Source organism: Leucopleurus acutus, assembly GCF_964270905.1.
Source record: "Leucopleurus acutus genome assembly, chromosome: 10".
Lineage (NCBI taxonomy): Eukaryota > Metazoa > Chordata > Mammalia > Artiodactyla > Delphinidae > Leucopleurus > Leucopleurus acutus.
In genome coordinates, this window is record NC_139153.1 from 84,909,993 (window position 1) to 84,931,130 (window position 21,138).

A 21,138-nucleotide genomic window follows, 5' to 3' on the forward strand; every position below is an offset into this window, starting at 1 on the left:
TGTCCATGGTATTGACAACGAAGCGCAGGCACCGGCCGGCAAGAAACACCTAGAGAACTTTGATAAGGACTCCTTTACGGTATCTTCTGACACTCTTGCCAGCTTCTTTCGCCCTCTGATTTCCTTTGAGCACCAGTCTGAGGGGCGGGCACGGGGGCAGCTGGCGAGGCAGCTGCTGGCGCCTTAGCGTCGCTGTGCCGTCCCCAAGGCCCCACCGCGGACTCTCGGGGAAACCAGCTGCTGGGAATCCGCCCTGCTCAGGCGCGTCGTCCCTGACCCGCCCCGCGTGCGCTGTCTGTCCTGGGCACATCCAGCGGGGAGCTCTTGTCTGCCTCAGAGCTGTGGGGAAGTGGGGGAGAAAGGATCTGTCTCCGGGCGGTCATGGTTCACTCTCCTTGCCCTTTAACCTGTTTGTCAAACTCAGAGAAAGTATCCCCCTTATGTTTCACTCACCTTCCAAACGTGTGTCTCAAGGGGTTTTCTAGAGACAGCTCCCCCATTTAGAGGGTTGGAAGGGTGTCAGTGTTAGGATCCTTTGGCCTGATGATTTAGAAATGTCGTGTGTGGGGAGGGTGGGGGTGAGGAGGAGAGGGGTGATAGCGCTGGGGTGAGAAAGAGGTTACCAGTAAGCAAGGAGTCAGCAGGGCGATTACTGAGCTCTGATTGTAGAGGGCATGCACGTTGCAGAGCTATAATGCACTCTAAGGACTTGCATCTAAATAGAGATTCTGCAGGGAACTGTGGTCTAAATCAGGCTATTAAGATGCTGAGGGAAGTTCATACTGTGCCACGCTCTTCCAGGAAAGGATTGTCTAGGGGGAGACATGGTGGCCGACTGCAGAGTTCTTAGTAGAAGTTTAGATGGTTGTGTTTGGCTCCTGAGAACCACACTAAGACCAGAGGAAAAACCATTTGGAAGAACACAGAGCTCTCGTGATCAGAATTGTTCACAACTTGACTGGATGTTTTGTGAAATAGTAAGCTGAGTGATACTGATGGCTTCTGACCATGTGCTTAGAACCTTTTGTTGAGGAATCTGTAGAAGGAGCTTGGGCAATAGGAGAGTTGGACCAAATATCGATCTTTATGGCACTCTAACTCTGCTATTAACATTTAATATTATTTTTTAAAAGCACATGTACATAAGTCACCTAAATTAGAGTATTTAAAAGAACATGACACTAATGGTCAGACAGTCCCGGGTTAGGATCCCAGCTCCATCACTTACTAGCTTCGTGACCTCCATCATTAGTTCTCATCTCTAAGTCTCGGTTTTCTCAACTGTAGAATGAGGATTATAATAGCTTTGGAGAGTTGCTGTGAGGACCAAAGCCACTCTCAACAGTGCACAATAAATTGTAATTGTTGTGGTCTTGTAGAGGATAAGAGGTGACTACATTGTAAAAAAAAAAAAAAAAAAAAAAGTTTAGAGAAAAAAAGCAAAGTCTGAGAAACTGTCACAGCCAAGAGACGTCCAAGAAGACATGATTAAATGAAACATTGAAACATTGTATCCTGGTGGCATCCTAGGGCAGTAAAAGGACATTAGGCAAAAACTAAGAAAATTTGAATAAAAAAGGACTTTAGGTAATAATAATAATAAATTATGCAGAAGCAAACAGGTCTGGGTTTAGGGCCAGCTTTGCCTCTTACTAGCTGTGACATTAGTCAAGTTACTCAAAAGAAGCCTCACTTTCTTTACCTGTAGAGGAAGATAATAGTAGTATTTGCCTTGTATTACTATCATAAAGTTTAAATGAAAAAAATTCTTATAAACCTCTAAGCACAGAAAACACAGTAAACATTCAGTGTAGGTTAGCTACTAAAATGATGAATCTTCCCTACATACACATTTGGAAGATGGTGATATAGACTTCAGGATTTTTGAGGAATGTGGCTTAGGTTGAAGGAAGAAAAACAATATCTTCACTCTTGGGGAAAATGTTGGGTACAAAAATTGGAGAACAAAGTAGGAGGAGAAGATAAGGGACTCAGTATCCATATATCCACGTATCACATGTGGTCCTGGGAAACTATTGGATATAATGTCAAACATCAGTCAGGAAGACTGATAAATATGAACTCACAAGGTTGGTGACTGTTTTCTGATAAACAGTGGGAAAAAAGAAAACACAAGGCAAATGTCAGCAGTAATAATCAACGTCTAATGTAGTGGATGGTTAAATGATGTTAAGTCACTATGATAGTCTTTGCTGCATACACAGGAATCTTGATTTTCAAGCCTGATGACACACACAAAATGCTCAGAACATAAGGTTAAGATTAAAAAGCAAGTTACAAAAATGCACGTATTGCATGACCCAAATCTTTAAAATAAAATGCATGTTTCTACACATAGGAAAACAATGGAAGAATATACACTAATAATGTAAATGATTATCTCTGGAATGGGGAAGAGGGAGAATAATGGATGACTTAATTTTGTTATCTGTAAATCTTCTATTTTAAAACTTCCTACAAAAGCATATAATGCAAACATAGTTTTTTAAAGTTGTAAAGGTGAAATCTAAAGAACAAGGAAAGGAGTACAGCTACAAGGACTGCTGTTCTTCTCAGAACTCCAGAGCAAATGGAACTTGGACCAATTTCCAGGAGCCTGGCATGTGGAGCTCTCTGGGGAGTTGTGATTTCCCTTCAATGACTCCCTTCCTTTTGTTTTTTTAAATTTTATTTATTCTTTTATACAGCAGTTTCTTATTAGTCATCCATTTTATACACATCAGTGTATACATGTCAATCCCAATCTCCCAGTTCATCCCACCACCATCCCCCCGCCGGAACTTCCCCCCTTGGTGTCCATACGTTTGTTCTCTACATCTGTGTCTCAATTTCTGCCCTGCAAACCGGTTCATCTGTACCATTTTTCTAGGTTCCACATATATGCGTTAATATACGATATTTGTTTTTCTCTTTCTGACTTACTTCACTCTGTATGACAGTCTCTAGATCCACCCACGTCTCAACAAATGACCCACTTTCGTTCCTTTTTATAGCTGAGTAATATTCCATTGTATATATGTACCACATCTTCTTTATCCATTTGTCTGTTGATGGGCATTTAGGTTGCTTCCATGACCTGGCTATTGTAAATAGTGCTGCAATGAACACTGGGGTGCACGTGTCTTTTTGAATTACAGTTTTCTCTCAGTATATGCCCAGTAGGGGGATTGCTGGGTTATATGGTAATTCTATTTTTAGTTTTTTAAGGAACCTCCATACTGTTCTCCATAGTGGCTGTATCAATTTACATTCCCACCAACGGTGCAAGAAGGTTCCCTTTTCTCTACACCCTCTCCAGCATTTGTTGTTTATAGATTTTCTAATGATGCCCATTCTAACCGGTGTGAGGTGATACTTCATTGTAGTTTTGATTTGCATTTCTCTAATAATTAGTGATGTTGAGCAGCTTTTCATGTGCTTCTTGGCCATCTGTGTGCCTTCTTTGAAGAAATGTCAATTTAGGTCTTCTGCCCATTTTTGGATTGGGTTGTTTGTTTTTTTGATATTGAGCTGCATGAGCTGTTTGTATATTTTGGAGATTAATCCTTTGTCCGTTGGTTCGTTTGCAAATATTTTCTCACATTCTCAGGGTTGTCTTTTCATCTTGTTTATGGTTTCCTTTGCTGTGCAAAAGCTTTGAAGTTTCATTAGGTCCCATTTGGGTTTTGTTCGTTTGTTTGTTTTAAACATCTTTATTGGAGTATAATTGCTTTACAATGGTGTGTTAGTTTCTGCTTTATAACAAAGTGAATCAGTTATACATATACATATGTTCCTCAGAATGTGAGAAAATCTTCTCTGATTGTCATGGCTAGGACTTCCAAAACTATGTTGAGTAATAGTGGTGAGAGTGGACATTCTTTTCTTGTTCCTGATCTTAGAGGAAATGTCTTCAGTTTTTCACCATTGAGAATGATGTTTGCTATGGGTTTGTCATACATGGCCTTTATTATGTTGAGGTAGGTTCCCTGTATGCCCACTTTCTGGAGAGTTTTTGTCATAAATGGGTGTTGAATTTTGTCAAAAACTTTTTCTGCATCTATTGAGATGATCATCTGGTTTTTCTTCTTCAATTTGTTAATATGGTGTACCACATTGATTGATTTGCTTATATTAAAGAATCCTTGCATCCCTGGGATAAATTAAAAGGTGTATTATCCTTTTAATGTGTTGTTGGATTCTGTTTGCCAGTATTTTGTTGAGGATTTTTGCGTCTATATTCATCAGTGATATCAGTCTGTAATTTTCTTTTTTTGTAGTATCTTTGTCTGGTTTTGGTATCAGCGTGATGGTGGCCTCATAGAATGAGTTTGGGAGTGTTTCTTCTTCCACAATTTTTTGGAAGAGTTTGAGAAGGATGGGTGCTAGCTCTTCTCTAAATGTTTGATAGAATTCACCTGTGAAGCCACCTGGCCCTGGACTTTTGTTTGTTGGAAGATTTTTAATCACAGTTTCAATTTCAGTGCTTGTGATTGGTCTGTTTATATTTTCTATTTCTTCCTGGTTCAGTCTTAGAAGGTTATACCTTTCTAAGAATTTGTGCATTTCTTCCAGGTTGTCCATTTTATTGGCATAGAGTTGCTTGTAGTAGTCTCTTTTGATGCTTTGTGTTTCTGCAGTGTCTGTTGTAACTTCTCCTTTTTCATTTCTAATTTTATTGATTTGAGTCCTCTACCTCTTTTCCTTGATGAGTTTGGCTAATGGTTTATCAATTTTGTTTATCTTCTCAAAGAACCAGCTTTTAGTTTTATTGATCTTTGCTATTGTTTTCTTTGTTTCTATTTCATTTATTTCTGCTCTGATCTTTATGATTTCTTTCCTTCTGCTAACTTTGGGTTTTGTTTGTTCTTCTACTCTAGTTCCTTTAGGTGTAAGGTGAGATTCAAATGTTTATTTGAGATTTTTCTTGTTTCTTGAGGTAGGCTTGTATAGCTATAAACTTCCCTCTTAGAACTGCATTTTTGCATCCCATAAGTTTTGGATCGTCGTGTTTTCATTGTCATTTGTCTCTAGGTAATTTTTGATTTCCTCTTTGACCTCTTCAGTGATTTCTTGATTATTTAATAACGTATTGTTTAGCCTCCATCTGTTTGTGTTTTTTATGTTTTTCTCCCTGTAATTGATTTCTAATCCCATAGCATTGTAGTCAGAAAAGATGCTTGATATGATTTCAATTTTCTTAAATTTACTGAGGCTTTATTTGTGACCCAAGTTGTGATCTATCTCAAGTGTTCCATGCACACTTGAGAAGAAAGTGTAATCTGCTCTTTTTGGATGGAATGTCCTATAAATATCACTTAAATCTATCTGGTCTATTGTGTCATTTAAAGCTACTGTTTCCTTATTAATTTTCAGTTTGGATGATCTGTCCATTGGTGTAAGTGAGGTGTTAAAGTCCCCCACTATAATTGTGTTACTGTTGATTTCCTCTTTATAGTTGTTAGTACTGCCTTATGTATTGAGGTCCTCCTATATTGGGTGCATATATATTTATAATTGTTATATCTTCTTTTTGGATTGATCCCTTGATCATTATGTAGTGTCCTTCCTTGTCTCTTGTAACATTCTTTATTTTAAAGTCTATTTTACATGATATGTGCATTACTACTCCAGCTTTCTTTTGATTTCCATTTGCATGGAATATCTTTTTCCATCCCCTCACTTTCAGTCTGTATGTGTCCCTAGGTCCTAAGTGGGTCTCTTGTAGACAGCATATATATGGGTCTTGTTTTTGTATCCATTCAGCAAGCCTGTGTCTTTTGGTTGTAGCATTTAATCCATTCACGTTTAAGGTAATTATCAATATTTATGTTCCTATTACTATTTTCTTAATTGTTTTGGGTTGGTTTTTGTAGGTCCTTTTCTTCTCTTGTGTTTCCCACTTAGAGAAGTTACTTTAGCGTTTGTTGTAAAGCTGGTTTGGTGGTGCTGAATGCTCTTAGTTTTTGCTTGTCTGTAAAGCTTTTGATTTCTCCATCAAATCTGAATGAGATCCTTGCTGGGTAGAGTAATCTTGGTTGTAGTTTCTTCCCTTTCATCACTTTAAGTATATCATGCCACTCCCTTCTGGCTTGTAGAGTTTCTGCTGAGAAGTCGGCTGTTAACATTATGGGAGTTCCCTTGTATGTTACTTGACACTTTTCCCTGGCTGCTTTCAATAATTTTTCTTTGTCTTTAATTTTTGCCAGTTTGATTACTATGTGTCTCGGCGTGTTTCTCCTTGGGTTTATCCTGTATGGGACTCTCTGCACTTCCTGGACTTGGGTAGCTATTTCCTTTCCCATGTTAGGGACATTTTCGACTATAATCTCTTCAAATATTTTCTCTGGTCCTTTCTCTCTCTTTCTCCTTCTGGGAGCCCTATAATGCGAATGTTGTTGCATTTAATGTTGTCCCTCTTAGGCTTTCTTTATTTCTTTTTATTCTTTTTTCTTTATTCTCTTCCACAGGAGTGAATTCCACCATTCTGTCTTCCAGGTCACTTATCCGTTCTTCTGCCTCAGTTATTCTGTTATTGATTCCTTCTAGTGTAGTTTTCATTTCAGTTATTGTATTGTTCATCTCTGTTTGTTTGTTCTTTAATTCTTCTAGGTCATTGTTAAACATTTCTTGCATCTTCTTGATCTTTGCCTCCATTCATTTTCCGAGGTCCTGGATCATCTTCCCTCTTATTATTCTGAATTCTTTTTCTGGAAGGTTGCCTATCTCCACTTCATTTAGTTGTTTTTCTGGGGTTTTATCTTGTTCCTTCATCTGGTACATAGCCCTCTGCCTTTTCATCTTCTCTATCTTTCTGTGAATGTGTTTTTTGTTCCACAGGCTGCAGGATTGTAGTTCTTCTTGCTTCTGCTGTGTGCCCTCTGGTGGATGAGGCTATCTAAGAGGCTTGTGCAAGTTTCCTGATGGGAGGGACTGGTGGTGGGTAGAACTGGCTGTTGCTCTGGTGGGCAGAGCTCAGTAAAACTTTAATCCGCTTGAATGTTGATGGGTGAGGCTGGGTTCCCTCCCTGTTGGTTGTTTGGCCTGAGGCGACCCAACACTGGAGCCTATCTGGGCTCTTTGGTGGGGCTAATGGCAGACTCTGGGAAGGCTCTCGTCAAGGAGTACTTCCCAGAACTTCTGCTGCCAGTGTCCTTATCCTCACAGTGAGCCACAGCCGCCCCCCATCTCTGCAGAAGACCTTCCAACACCAGCAGGTAGGTCTGGTTCAGTCTCCCCTGGGGTCACTGCTCCTTCCCCTGGGTTCCGATGCGCACACTGCTTTGTGTGTGCCCTCCAAGATTGGAGTCTCTGTTTCCCCCAGTCCTGTCAGAGTCCTGCAATCAAATCCCACTAGCCTTCAAAGTCTGATTCTCTAGGAATTCCTTCTCCCCTTGCCCAACCCCCAGGTTCAGAAAGCTGATGTGGGGCTCAGAACCTTCACTCCAGTGGGTAGACTTCTGTGGTATAAGTGTTCTCCAGTTTGTGAGTCACCCACCCAGCAGTTATGGGCTTTGATTTTATTGTGAGGACACCCCTCCTACCATCTCATTGTGGCTTCTCCTTTGTCTTTGGATGTGGGTTATCTTTTTTGGTGAGTTCCAGTGTCTTACTGTTGATGACTGTTCAGCAGTTAGTTGTGATTCTCATGTTCTCAAAAGAGGGAGTGAGAGCACATCCTTCTACTCCGCCATCTTGTTTCCAGGAATTGTACAATGACTTACTTTCATTTTCTTTGTATCCAAATATCTGTCATGGCACTAGGTAGATAATGTTCAGATACTTTGCATTCTCTCTTACAGAGATTTCCTTCTGGGAAAATTATCCAAACTCTTGACAGAGGAGAGAGCCATTAGGAAGATATTTAAAGATACTGGATCAGCAGGCGTCATCTTTAAGACTGTCTCACTTGAAAGGTTTTCCTGCCTGGGAATGGAGTGATGGGAGCAGGGGTGAAAGAACCGAAGGTGATTTACTTGAGTCCCTGACTATCCAACCAGAGAACTCAGTAAAGCAAATACAAAGAAGGTAGAATTAACTTGAGATAAATTATGCAATTTATAGATTAATTTAGCCCCTTCCACAGAGATTCTGATTTAAATGGTCTGCAGGAGGACTCTGCATTGATACTTTTTAAAAGCTCCCCTAGAGATTATATCAGAACTACCAAGTAGTCTTTTTTCTCTAAGTTTCCTGCTGCTTATATTTTGGTCATTTTATTCTTTGGGTAGGGCTGCTCTGAAGAACAATCTGGAAAAGGAAAAGACTTCTAAGGAATTAATATTATTTTTTATTAATAGCCCAACTCTTTCAAAAAAAGATTAGAATTTACATTGTATGTCACTCTGGTAAATTTTAACAACTGATGGCTGAAACTAAGGGCTTCAATGAGTTGTTTTTCTTTTTTAATCCCTGCTGATTTCATTTTCTCCTGCAGTCATTTCCTGCTTTCCTCATTAGCATAGCTAATTGACCGTTAGTTGTACAAGAGACATCAGTGGTGTCTAATTTGAAGCATTGCTATTTAACCCTGATGCATGCGTTAAACTTTGAGTTAGAGTATCTGCATCTTTTTACAAACTCAGAATGATATTTCTAGCTGGAAATATAAACAATGCTTTTCTTAATATCATCACCCAGTAGTTATTAAACATTCAAACATGGAAGACACCTCACAGACTATATAGTAGACCTTAGGATTCAAAGAGATTTCCTTGGTTTGATGCTACACCAACTCCAGAGGGCAAAGAAAGTCGACTAGAAGAAATCAGACAATGTTTATCATAAGAAAATGCTGGAAGTAGAGTTAATGCTTTTAAAAAAATATACCTTTTATTCTTTCTTTGGTAATCACATGAATAATACAGATCATTAAATAATAAAGATCAGAAAATTCAAAAGAAATATGTTCTCCCATAATTTCACCACCCAGAGATATCCAAGAATAATAAGATATTAGTGTCTATCCTTCCAGTCTTTTTTTTATATGCACAAAAATTGGATTATACTGCTCTGTAACTTGCTTGTTTCACTTACTATTACGAACACCTCTCCATGTCATTGAATTTTCTTCAGCGACATCATTGTAAGGGTGGGATTGCCATAATGTATTGAACTAGTGTCCTCTTCTTGGACTTTTAAATTATCTCTAGGTTTTCAATATCATAGTGCTGTGAGAGCTAAATATTTGCACACTCTCATAATTATTTCTCTAAAATAAAATTCTAAATGCAGAAGTTCTGGACTGAACAATACATAGCATTTTAAGTCTTCAACACACATTGTTAAAAAGACCTCCTCCATCTTAATTTTACCAATTATTTATTCTGCCATTAGCAGTGGAAAGGTGTATTCCCCCCCACATTAACAATAAAAGCAGAAATCTTTAAATGGGATTAATTTTTAAGTAGTAGTTAATAGTTATTTTATTGTGAATGTTTCAGGTAGTTTAGGATTTATTAAGAGGTGGGCTATGTGTTAAAGTCTGTCATACTCAAATGGCTGATCAGAATCTCTATGCTGTCTCCCTGCGCCTCAACACATAGTTTCTGTCACAGTGTCTTGCAAACACTGGCTAATATTTCTATATTGCACCAATAATACCACTTAGTTTTATTATATTTCACTAAATTATGGAAGGAGACTTTGATAGCCTATAAAAAAGAGCAAAGCCAAAGCTACTGACGAGTTGCCATGGGGATAGGGCAGGATGGGGGCGTCGGCTGCTTCTTCTAGCTGCTAGGGAATCCAGTTGAACCTGGATCCACACAGGCTATCCATATCGACCAGGCCCGGAGGACAATGCCTGGCTGGAGGACCGAGCAGAGCGCAGAAGGCCAGCCAACCTGTGCCTTTGGATTGGAGAATTTAATCCATTTACATGTAAGCTGTGTGGCTGACAAGGTCTTGGTGCTCCAGCCGGGTGTAAGGCCTGAGCCTCTGAGGTGGGAGAGCCAAGTTCAGGACACTGGACCACCAGAGACCTCCTTGCCCCATGTAATATCAATCGGCGAGTGCTCTCCCAGAGATCTCCATCTCAACGTTAAGACCCAGCTCCACTCAACGACCAGCAAGCTCCAGTGCTGGACACTCCATACCAAACAATTAGCAAGACAGGAACACAACCCCACCCGTTAGCAGAGAGGCTACCTAAAATCATACTAAGTTCACAGATAGCCCAAAACACACCACTGGACGTGGTCCTGCCCACCAGAAAGACAAGATCCAGCCTCACCCACCAGAACACAAGCACCAGTCCCTTCCACCAGGAAGTCTACACAACCCACTGAACCTACCTTACCCACTGGGGGCAGACACCAAAAACAACGGGAACTACGATCCTGCAGCCTGTGAAAAGGAGACCCCAAACACAGTAAGTTAAGCAAAATGAGAAGACAGAGAAATACGCAGCAGATGAAGGAGCGAAGTAAAAACCCACCAGACAAACAAATGAAGAGGAAATAGGCAGTCTGCCTGAAAAAGAATTGAGAGTAATGATAAGATGATCCAAAATCTTGGGAATAGAGTGGAGAAAACACAAGAAACATTTAACAAGGACCTAGAAGAACTAAAGAGCAAGCAAACTGATGAACAACACAATAAATGCAATTAAAAATTCTCTAGAAAAAAAAAATTCTCTAGAAGGAATCAATAGCAGAATAACTGAGGCAGAAGAACGGATAAGTGACCTGGAAGATAAAATAGTGGAAATAACTATCACAGAGCAGAATAAAAAAAAACAATGAAAAGAATTGAGGACAGTCTCAGAGACCTCTGGGACAACATTAAACACACCAACATTCGAATTATAGAGGTCCCAGAAGGAGAAGAGAAAAAGCAAGGGACTGAGAAAATATTTGAGGAGATTATAGCTGAAAATTTCCCTAATATGTGAAAGGAAATAGTAAATCAAGTCCAGGAAGCACAGAGAGTCCCATACAAGATAAATCCAAGGAGAAACATGCCGAGACACATATTAAACTGTGAAAAATAAAATACAAAGTAAAAAATATTAAAAGCAGCAAGGGAAAAACAACAAATAACATACGAGGGAATCCCCATAAGGTTAACAGCTGATCTTTCAGCAGAAAGTCTGCAACCCAGAAGGGAGTGGCAGGACATATTTAAAGTGATGAAAGGGGAAAATCTACAAGCAAGATTACTCTACCCAGCAAGGATCTCATTTAGATTTGATGGAGAAATTAAAGCCTTTACAGACAAGCAAAAGCTAAGAGAATTCAGCACCACCAAAGCAGTTTTACAACAAATGCTAAAGGAACTTCTCTAGGCAGGAAACACAAGAGAAGGAAAAACCCTGCAATAACAAACCAAAAACAATTAAGAAAATGGTAATAGGAACATACATATCAATAATTACCTTAAATGGAAATGGATTAAATGCTCCAAACAAAAGACATAGACTGGCTGAATAGATACAAGAATAAGACCCATATATAGGCTATCTACACGAGACCCACTTCAGACCTAGGGACACATACAGACTAAAAGTGAGGGGATGGAAAAAGATATTCCATGCAAATGGAAATCAAAAGAAAGCTGGAGTAGCAATTCTCATATCAGACAAAATAGACGTTAAAATAAAGGCTATTACAAGAGACAAAGAAGGGCAATACATAATAATCAAGGGATCAATCCAAGAAGAAGATTTAACAATTGTAAATATCTATGCACTCAACTTAGGAGCACCTCAATACATAAGGCAAAGGCTAACAACCATAAAAGGGGAAATTGACAGTAACACAGTCATAGTAGGGGACTTTAACACCCCACTTTCACCACTGGACAGATCATACAAACTGAAAATAAATAAGGAAACACAAGCTATAAATGACACATTAAACAAGATGGACTTAATTGATATTTATAGGACATTCCATCCAAAAACAACAGAATACAGTTTCTTCTCAAGTTCTCATGGGCCATTCTCCAGGATGGATCATATCTTGGGTCACAAATCAAGCCTTGGTAAATTTAAGAAAATTGAAATCATATGAAGTATCTTTTCCGATCACAATGCTATGAAACTAGATATCAATTACACGAAAAAAACTGTAAAAAATACAAACACATGGAGGCTAAACAATACACTGCTAAATAACCAAGAGATCATTGAAGAAATCAAAGAGGAAATCAAAAAATACCTAGAAACAAATGACAATGAAAGCACGATGACCCAAAACCTGCGAGATGCAGCAAAAGCAGTTCTAAGATGGAAGTTTATAGCAGTACAATCCTACCTCAAGAAACAAGAAACATCTCAAACAAACAACCTAACCTTACACCCAAAGCAATTAGAGAAAGAAGAACAAAAATATCCAAAGTTAGCAGAAGGAAAGAAATCATAAAGATCAGATGAGAAATAAATGAAAAAGAAATGAAGGAAACAATAACAAAGATCAATAAAACTAAAAGCTGGTTCTTTGAGAAGATAAACAAAATTGATAAACCATTAGCCAGACTCATAAAGAAAAAGAGGGAGAGGACTGAAATCAATAGAATTGGAAATGAAAAAGGAGAAGTTACAACAGACACTGCAGAAATACAAAGCATCAAAAGAGACTACTACAAGCAACTCTATGCCAATAAAATGGACAACCTGGAAGAAATGGACAAATTTTTAGAAAGGTATAACCTTCTAAGACTGAACCAGGAAGAAATAGAAAATATAAACAAATGAATCACAAGCACTGAAATTGAGACTGTGATTAAAAATCTTCCAGCAAACAAAAGCCCAGGACCAGATGGCTTCACAGGCGAATTCTATCAAACATTTAGAGAAGAGCTGACACCTATCCTTCTCAAACTCTTCCAAAATATAGCAGAGGGAGGAACACTCCCAAACTCATTCTACGAGGCCACCATCGCCCTGATACCAAAACCAGACAAAGATGTCACAAAAACAGAAAACTACAGGCCAATATCACTGATGAACATAGATGCAAAAATCCTCAACAAAAGACTAGCAAACAGAATCCAGCAGCACATTAAAAGGATCATACACCATGATTAAGTGGGGTTTATCCCAGGAATGCAAGGATTCTTCAATAGACATAAATCAATCAATGTGGTACACCATATTAACAAACTGAAGGATAAACACCATATGACAAGCTCAATAGATGCAGAAAAAGCTGTCAACAAAATTCAACACCCATTTATGATAAAAAACCCTCTAGAATGTAGGCATAGAGGGAACTTAACGTAATAAAGGTCATGTATGACAAACCCACAGCCAACATTGTTCTCAATGGTGAACAACTGAAACCATTTCCACTAAGATCAGGAAGAAGACAAGGTTGCCCACACTCACCACTATTATTCAACATAGTTTTGGAAGTTCTAGCCACAGCAATCAGAGAAGAAAAAGAAATAAAAGGAATACAAATCAGAAAAGAAGTAAAACTGTCACTGTTTTCAGGTGGCATGATACTATATGTAGAGAATCCTAAAGATGCTACCAGAAAACTACTAGAGATAATCAATGAATTTGGTAAAGTAGCAGGATACAAAATTAATGCACAGAAATCTCTTGCATTCCTATACACTAATGATGAAAACTCTGAAACAAAATAAGGAAACTCCCATTTACCACTGCAACAAAATGAATAAAATACCTAGGAATAAACCTACCTAAGTAGACAGAAGACCTGTATGCAGAAAGCTATAAGACACTGATGAAGGAAATTAAAGAAGAAACAGACAGATGGAGAGAGACACCATGTTCTTGGGTTAGAAGAATCAACATTGTGAAAATGACTATACAACCCAAAGCCATCTACAGATTCAATGCAATCCCTATCAAACTACCAATGGCATTTTTCACAGAACTAGAACAAAAAATTTCACAATTTGTATGGAAACACAAAAGACCCCGAATAGCCAAAGCAATCTTGAGAAAGAAAAAGAGAGCTGGAGGAATCAGGCTCCCTGACTTCAGACGATACTACAAAGCTACAGTAATCAAGACACTATGGTACTGGCACAGAAACAGAAATATAGATCAATGGAACAGGATAGAAAGCCCAGAGATAAACCCATGCACATATGGTCACCTTATCTTTGATAAAGGAGGCAAGAATATACAGTGGAGAAAAGACAGCCTCTTCAATAAATGGTGCTGGGAAAACTGGACAGCTACATGTAAAAGAATGAAATTAGAACACTCCCTAACACCGTACACAAAAATAAACTCAACATGGATTAAAGACCTAAATGTAAGGCCAGACACCATCAAACTCTTAGAGGAAAACATAGGCAGAACACTCTATGACATAAATCACAGCAAGACCCTTTTTGACCCACCTCCTAGAGAAATGGAAATAAAAACCCAAATAAACAAATGGCACCTAATGAAATTTCAAAGCTTTTGCACAGCAAAGGAAACTGTAAACAAGACCAAAAGACAACTGTCGGAATGGGAGAAAATATTTGCAAACAAAGCAACTGACAAAGGATTAATCCAAAACAAACAATCCAATCCAGAAATGGGCAGAAGACCTAAATAGACATTTCTCCAAAGCAGATATACAGATTGCCAAAAAACACATGAAAGGATGCTCAACATCACTAGTCATTAGAGAAATGCAAATCAAAACTACAGTGAGGTATCACCTCACACCGGTAAGAATGGCCATCATCAGAAAATCTACAAACAGTAAATGCTGGAGAGGGTGTGGAGAAAAGGGAACCCTCTTACACTGCTGGTGGGAATGTAAATTGATACAGCCACTATGGAGAACAGTATGGAAGTTCCTCTAAAAACTAAAATTAGAACTACCATACGACCCAGCAATCCCACTACTGGGTACATACCCTGAGAAAACCATAATTCAAAAAGAGTCATGTACCACAATTTTCATTGCAGCTCTGTTTACAATAGCCGGGACATGGAAGCAACCTCTGTGTCCATAGACAGATGAATGGATAAAGAAGATGTGGCACATATATACAGTGGAATATTACTTAGCCATAAAAAGAAATGAAATTGAGTTATTTGTAGTGAGGTGGATGGACCTAGAGTCTGTCATACAGAGTGAAGTAAGTCAGAAAGAAAAACAAATACCGTATGCTAACACATATATATGGAATCTAAAAAAAAAAAAAGGTTCTGAAGAACCTAGGGGCAGGACAGGAATAAAGACGCAGACGTAGAGAATGGACTTGAGGACATGGGGGGGGGGGGACGGGTAAGCTGGGACAAAGTGAGAGAGTGGCATTGAGATATATACACTCCCAAATGTAAAACAGATAGCTAGTGAGAAGCAGCCGCATAGCACAGGGAGATCAGCTCGGTGCTTTGTGACCACCTAGAGGGGTGCGATAGGGAGAGTGGGACGGAGACGCAAGAGGGAGGGGATATGGGGATATATGTATATGTATAGCTGATTCACTTTGTTATACAGCAGAAACTAACACAACACTGTAAAGCAATTATACTCCAATAAAGATGTTAAAAAAAAGAGCGTTTGCCAACATTAATTCTATTCTGTATCATTAGTCTTTTTTTTTTTTTCACACAGGCTCAGCGGCCATGGCTCACGGGCCCAGCCGCTCCGCGGCATGTGGGATCTTCCCGGACCGGGTCACGAACCCATGTCCCCTGCATCGGCAGGCGGACTCTCAACCACTGCGCCACCAGGGAAGCCCTATCATTAGTCTTTATTGTTTCTCAGTTCTCTAAAGACAGAAGGTGGACACATCAGGATGTGATGTTAAGCCTTTCTCACGAGTGGTCTGTGTTCATAGAGCTCTTTAAAATGGCCAATTTATTCCTAGCTTGTCCATAAGGAAAATTTGGCCTATTGAAAACCCTTAGGGCCCTAGGAACCCACCTTCATTCAAGAAGTCAATTTGCTTCAATTTTGTAAATGTTTGTTGCCTGCCCAGTGAATGCCAGGCACTGAGCAAGGTTGTGCAGGGCAGTCTGGGACAGTGGCTAGCAGCAGGTAATCGGTAACAAACTGAAAATAGACGACCTGAGGCTTGTGGCCCAGGAGCTAGGGTCTCAAGGAGGAGTAACCAGTAGAAGCAGATGTAGCATATATGACTTACTCATTGGTGAAATCTCTGCAAAAACATTAATTCTTTTAACTTAGTAGCATATTAATCATTGATTATTTTTTGTCTACAAACAGCATGTAATATAAGTGAGGTTTCCAATAATGAATCACAAGATCCAAGTTAATTACATAAAATGATAAACCTTTCTGTAGTGAGACAGTGGTCATTGAAACTCTTCTTCTTTATGCGATGACTTAGAACTCATTTTCAGCTCTGCTGCCTGCTGCCAGGCATTTCTCTACTCAACACTGCGTATGTCATGCTGTGTGTTCTATCTAGGGCTCCCTTCCAGGGTAACATTCTTTTTACTCTCTTCCAGCAAAGGTCTGCCTGGTATCTGCCTCAGAGCTGACCCAAAAGAAACTTGGCAATGGAGGTAAGTCCCATCTTTTCATCCAAACTGCGATTTCTCCATGGTGGTTTTTCTCAGTTATCTATTGCCAGGTAACAAATCACTCCAAAACTTAGAGAAGCAATCATTTAATTGCTTATAATTCTGCTGTGTGGCCTTGGGCCCCGCAAAAGAGGCTTACTGCTGCTCCTGGTGGCATCACCCTGATTGGGCCTGAAAGTTCCAACGAATGCCCTCCCTCACATGGCTGGTAGTTGGAACTGTCAGCCAGGAGCTCAGCTGGGACTGCCTAGAGATATCCCTCCATTCTCCTCCACGTGGCTCACTTGGGCTTCTCCTAGCATGGTACCTGGGCTCAAAGAGGGAGCGTCCCAAGAGACAAATACAGCAGCTGCAGATCCTTTAAGGCCCAGCTTTACAAGTTAGGTAGCGTCATTATTGCCATATTCCATTTGTCAAAACAGGGTGAGAGCCCCGCCCAGACTCTGCATTTCAAAGGGAGGCGTTGTAAAAAAAATTTGCACCTGCCTTTAATCCTCTTTAATCTTTCTGACTTTGAAAAAATGCCTGTTCCTTTAAAAATAAATTCCTGCGTTTGTCTTGTGGATTCTCTTCCTTTCTCAATATGTGTATATATTTTTGACATTCATTTTTAAGTCCCCTTCAGATGGCTTATTATCACTGCTGGTGAGTTTCCTTGTTGCTTTTCTAAGTTTTTCCCATGAGCTCACCTTGATGGGGGTCCCATGCAAGCCCCCTATTTTGTGGAGGCAGTCTTTTACAGCCCAATGAGGAAGCATTTTTCTTATACTCGTACACGGAAAGGACAACCCCTTTCTGGCACCTGGGTTTTTGGTGTGAGGTGTTAGGATAAGAGGGAGGGCTTCCCACGTCAGCTCAGTCCATTATCTTAGTCTGAAGTTCTTGTGATGGTCTATTCCCAATGACAACAAAATCTCTCTTTTACAACCTGGCCTCTGCCAGTGGTTTGCAGTTCCTTTTCAGATTTAAAATCACACCTCAGAATGGTAGCAATTAATTTTAAAAGTTAACAGTGATTTCTTCTCTAGGATGAGAAAACCAGTAACACTCTTCAGTTAAATAAATAATGATGTAGCCAGTGTCTGTGACATAAGTGGCAAACATTTTTCCCAGTTTACCATTTATTTTTTGACTTTCCTCATGGACATGTTTGACACACAGATTTTTTTTTATGTTATTAAGAATTGGAGTTGTCAGATTTTTCTTTTATGTCTTTGGTTTGGTGAGAAAGGAAGGTTTTAATCATTCTAATTATTTTTATCAGTGTCTTTACCATTGGATCACCTTCCCATTTACCGACTGTACATAATTTTGCAATTTTATTACATCTTGTAAGTAATATGGTTATTTCTACTACATGATGTATGGCTATTAGCATAACTGATGCCCTCTAGGGCCTGTACAGTTCCTTCCATCCTTTTGCTGACTCTACCCAGGACTGTTCTGTGCGATAAATCACTTCTCTATCATCAAGATCTTTGTAGTTAATAGATATTGTTTAATAATCATTAGGACCAGGTGGCCGCTATGCTCAGCTAGTCCCCAATGATGAAGACCTCTGCTGTTGTATTCCTGGCACCTGCAAGACTATTTACCCATTCATAAATCTGGACTTTAGGAATGCTCTTCCTGTTTCCAAGCGGCATACCCCCACACCTTAGGTTAACTATAAGCTTGTCCCAATGATCCATCAAGAGAGTCAGCAATGGCTTCAGAGACCTTAATTGCTCCATACGCGCTATAGTCACATAGTAGCCCCTATGGCTGATTTAGTCAGGATTCATTTTGTTGAAAGAAACAACCACAGTGAAACTAGCTTAGGTAAAAGAGGTTTGTTGTAGGATATATAAGACTATCACAGGGATGGCGCACAAGCAAGACCCATGTGTTTCATGGATTTTGGAAGGTCGTCAGGCCCTTTCTGCCCTTTCTCCTCTGAGTTGCTTAGTTCTTGTCTGCTCTTGGCCGCCTCTCTTGCATAATCCCTCTCCCCCCCTCCCCTCTCTCCCCCCCCCCCACCCCAAGTCTCTGAGCACAGCTGCTTCTCTTCTGAATGCATATGACCCTCCGGCCCACAAATGGTGGTCACAGCATCCATGTCTCTGTGACCTTCTCTTTCAGGAAGTGGAAAGTTTTGTAAAGGACAGATAGTAAATATTTTAGACTTTCTGGACCCATAGATCTCTGTTGCAAGCATGGACAGTCATAGATAATATGTAAACTAGTGGGTGTTGCCAGATTGGGCTGATGGGCAATAGTTTGCCAACCCCTGAACTAATTCTTCTTTACTTTTCCAAATTATTTGGAGAGAGAGAACCTGGTGGGTTCCCTGTGGGTCAGATGTTCACTCCTGATTCAGTCATTTAGGGAAGAAGGTCTGGGTTTGCCCTTCTGGGATTATGGGCTGGGAAGACAGATCTTTCTAGCAGAGTAGCTCAACTTTGTCATCTGTGAATTGGGGTAGAGCGAGTTTGCAGGTCTCACTTCCAGACTCCAGTATGATTATGGATGAGGAAAATTTCCTAAATGCTGGGGCATCCTGGGTCCACAGTAAACTCCGTAGGAAAAATAAGCAGTTCCTATTCTAAAATGCCCGGATCCCCATGGTAGTGGCCCAGACCCCTCCCTGGTTAGAGCTTCCACCTGTACAGCATAAGGAATGAAATCTCTGTTGCAGGGATACAGGGGTTTTTTTGTTTTTTGTTTTTGATTGATTGTCATGTGTCACTGCTTCTGATGTAACCTAAAAACAAACCATTAGATGTTCTACTTTAGTAAAATAGCTGTGCCCTGCTCCGTCCTATGTCATCCTTAAGCCAGTGTTGGGATGGAATGAGCTGAGGCTCAGGAATGGGGATGGTGGTGGTAAAAAAGGAACACTTTTCCGTATCGATACATCCACAGGTCCTTTTTGTGCACCGCTTCACTTTTAAAAAAATTCTTATTCAATTTTTATAGTAACCCTAACTGGAAGATAATCAGTACCCCTAATTTTCAGGTGAGGAAACTCCTCTGTGGATTTAGATCCAGCAGTTAGGTGGGATGGCTGGGGGTTGGGGGAAACCACCGATGTTGCTTTCCCACTCACCCCTCCTTCCCACTTATAGGACAAGCGTAGTGCCTATCACATCTCTGCCCCTAGGCTCTACCTATGTCCCTGCTCCCTATGGCCCCTCATTTCTTTACACCCACTGTGTTCTGGACTCTGCGCCACACTCACCTCATGCCATGACGGCCGCCTCATCAGCAAGAAGAGCCAGCACAGTGGTTCCCTCAGACAAGGACTGGCCACGCTGCATTCCCAGCTCCCAGAGCCCAGGACCTGGACTGTGCCGAGAGTAGGTGGCAGGGCTGTTAGGCACACGGAGCTGTCTCCATGCCCAGTTTACTCTGGACACCTTCCATATGTGGAAGAAAAGCCGAGCCACTTCTTCCAGACCCCACAGACTAGCTAGCAGTGGTCCCTGTGCCAACGAAAAGTCAGGAGCCATGGCGCCCGGGATGCTCTACCAACATGGTGCTGCCCTTCCTGCTCTCTTTCCTGCTCACTCCTGGCTGTGGGTCTGGAAAGTCAGGAGGAGAAACTACCTACACTGTGCTTTTTAATTTTTTTAAAAGACCATATACATTCGTAGCCTTTTCTCCATGTCTTTCTCCGCTTATGAAACAATCTAAGCTGAACAGCTTCGGCACCTCCCCCCGCCCGACCCCCGCCCGACCCCCCGACCCGACCACCACCACCAAGCTGTCTGGACTTGATCACAAAAAGGGATGAGGCTGAGCCTTGGGGGCTGGAGGTGGGGAAGAAATCGAAGGCTAGCTCCTCTGATTGCCGCCTGCATGCCTTAGATAGCCCAGCCACTTCCTTGAATTTTCCTGGGGAGGGAGTTGGAAGCTAATAATGCCCCTTCCCTGCAGGTAATTGGCATTAAAGTTACAATCAGTGCTTTCACCAGATTGGCAGCTCTGGGCTCCTGGGGCTCCTGATTGTAATGAAATAACCCCTTTTCTGGAGTGGGACCTTGCTCCCTCCACCTCTCCGCAGTGTGGTCTCGCTGCAGAGGGAATACTGGAGGATCCAGCATTATTAGTTAATGCCAGGCAAGGAGGGGCTTTTTTTCTGGAAAAAGACAGGATGCCCTATTCGCATCAGCATAGTGGGGCAAACCTTGGGGCTTACGCAGCCACGCACTTTCCCATCACTCACAAGCCTTCATCTCCTGCCTCCCAGAGCTCCGGACTGGAAATCAGGAGATGGGCTCTTCCCCTTGGTGAGGTAGCTTAGCGCTAAGGGGTAAGCGATTTTGGCGATACACTGGATCACAAAGTATGTGAGCTTGGGTAAGTTACTCAACTTCTTTAAACCTTGAATTCCTTATTTGTAAATGGCGATGGTAATGCTATCTACTTCACAGGGTTGCTCTGAGGGTTAAATCAGGGGTAACGTGTGTAAAATGCCTGGCATGTTGCCAAATTCAATGTTTACTATTCTTATTCTCTTCTCCATCTTTCTCGAGGAATTTCAGAAGGGCCCTGTTTTCTTTCTCAGTTTCTTCACCTACAAATTGTGGATATCTGTGCATTTGGAAACATTTAACAAATACCAGAAGCTTTTGAGTACCAAGACCATCATATTGGCATAGAGCATAGAGGGTAACAAGAAA

At 40.6% G+C, this 21,138-nt stretch overlaps 1 protein-coding gene across 1 annotated transcript in view; it reads left to right on the forward strand.

Annotated features, from left to right (window-relative positions):
• Positions 1-21,138, forward strand: part of SLC17A1 (solute carrier family 17 member 1) — a 212,627-nt gene that overhangs the window by 189,477 nt on the left and 2,012 nt on the right. The window contains exon 13 of the transcript XR_014326509.1: positions 16,400-16,456. The gene's annotated coding sequence lies outside the window, so the exon portion shown is untranslated. The remainder of the gene's footprint in view (positions 1-16,399; positions 16,457-21,138) is intronic.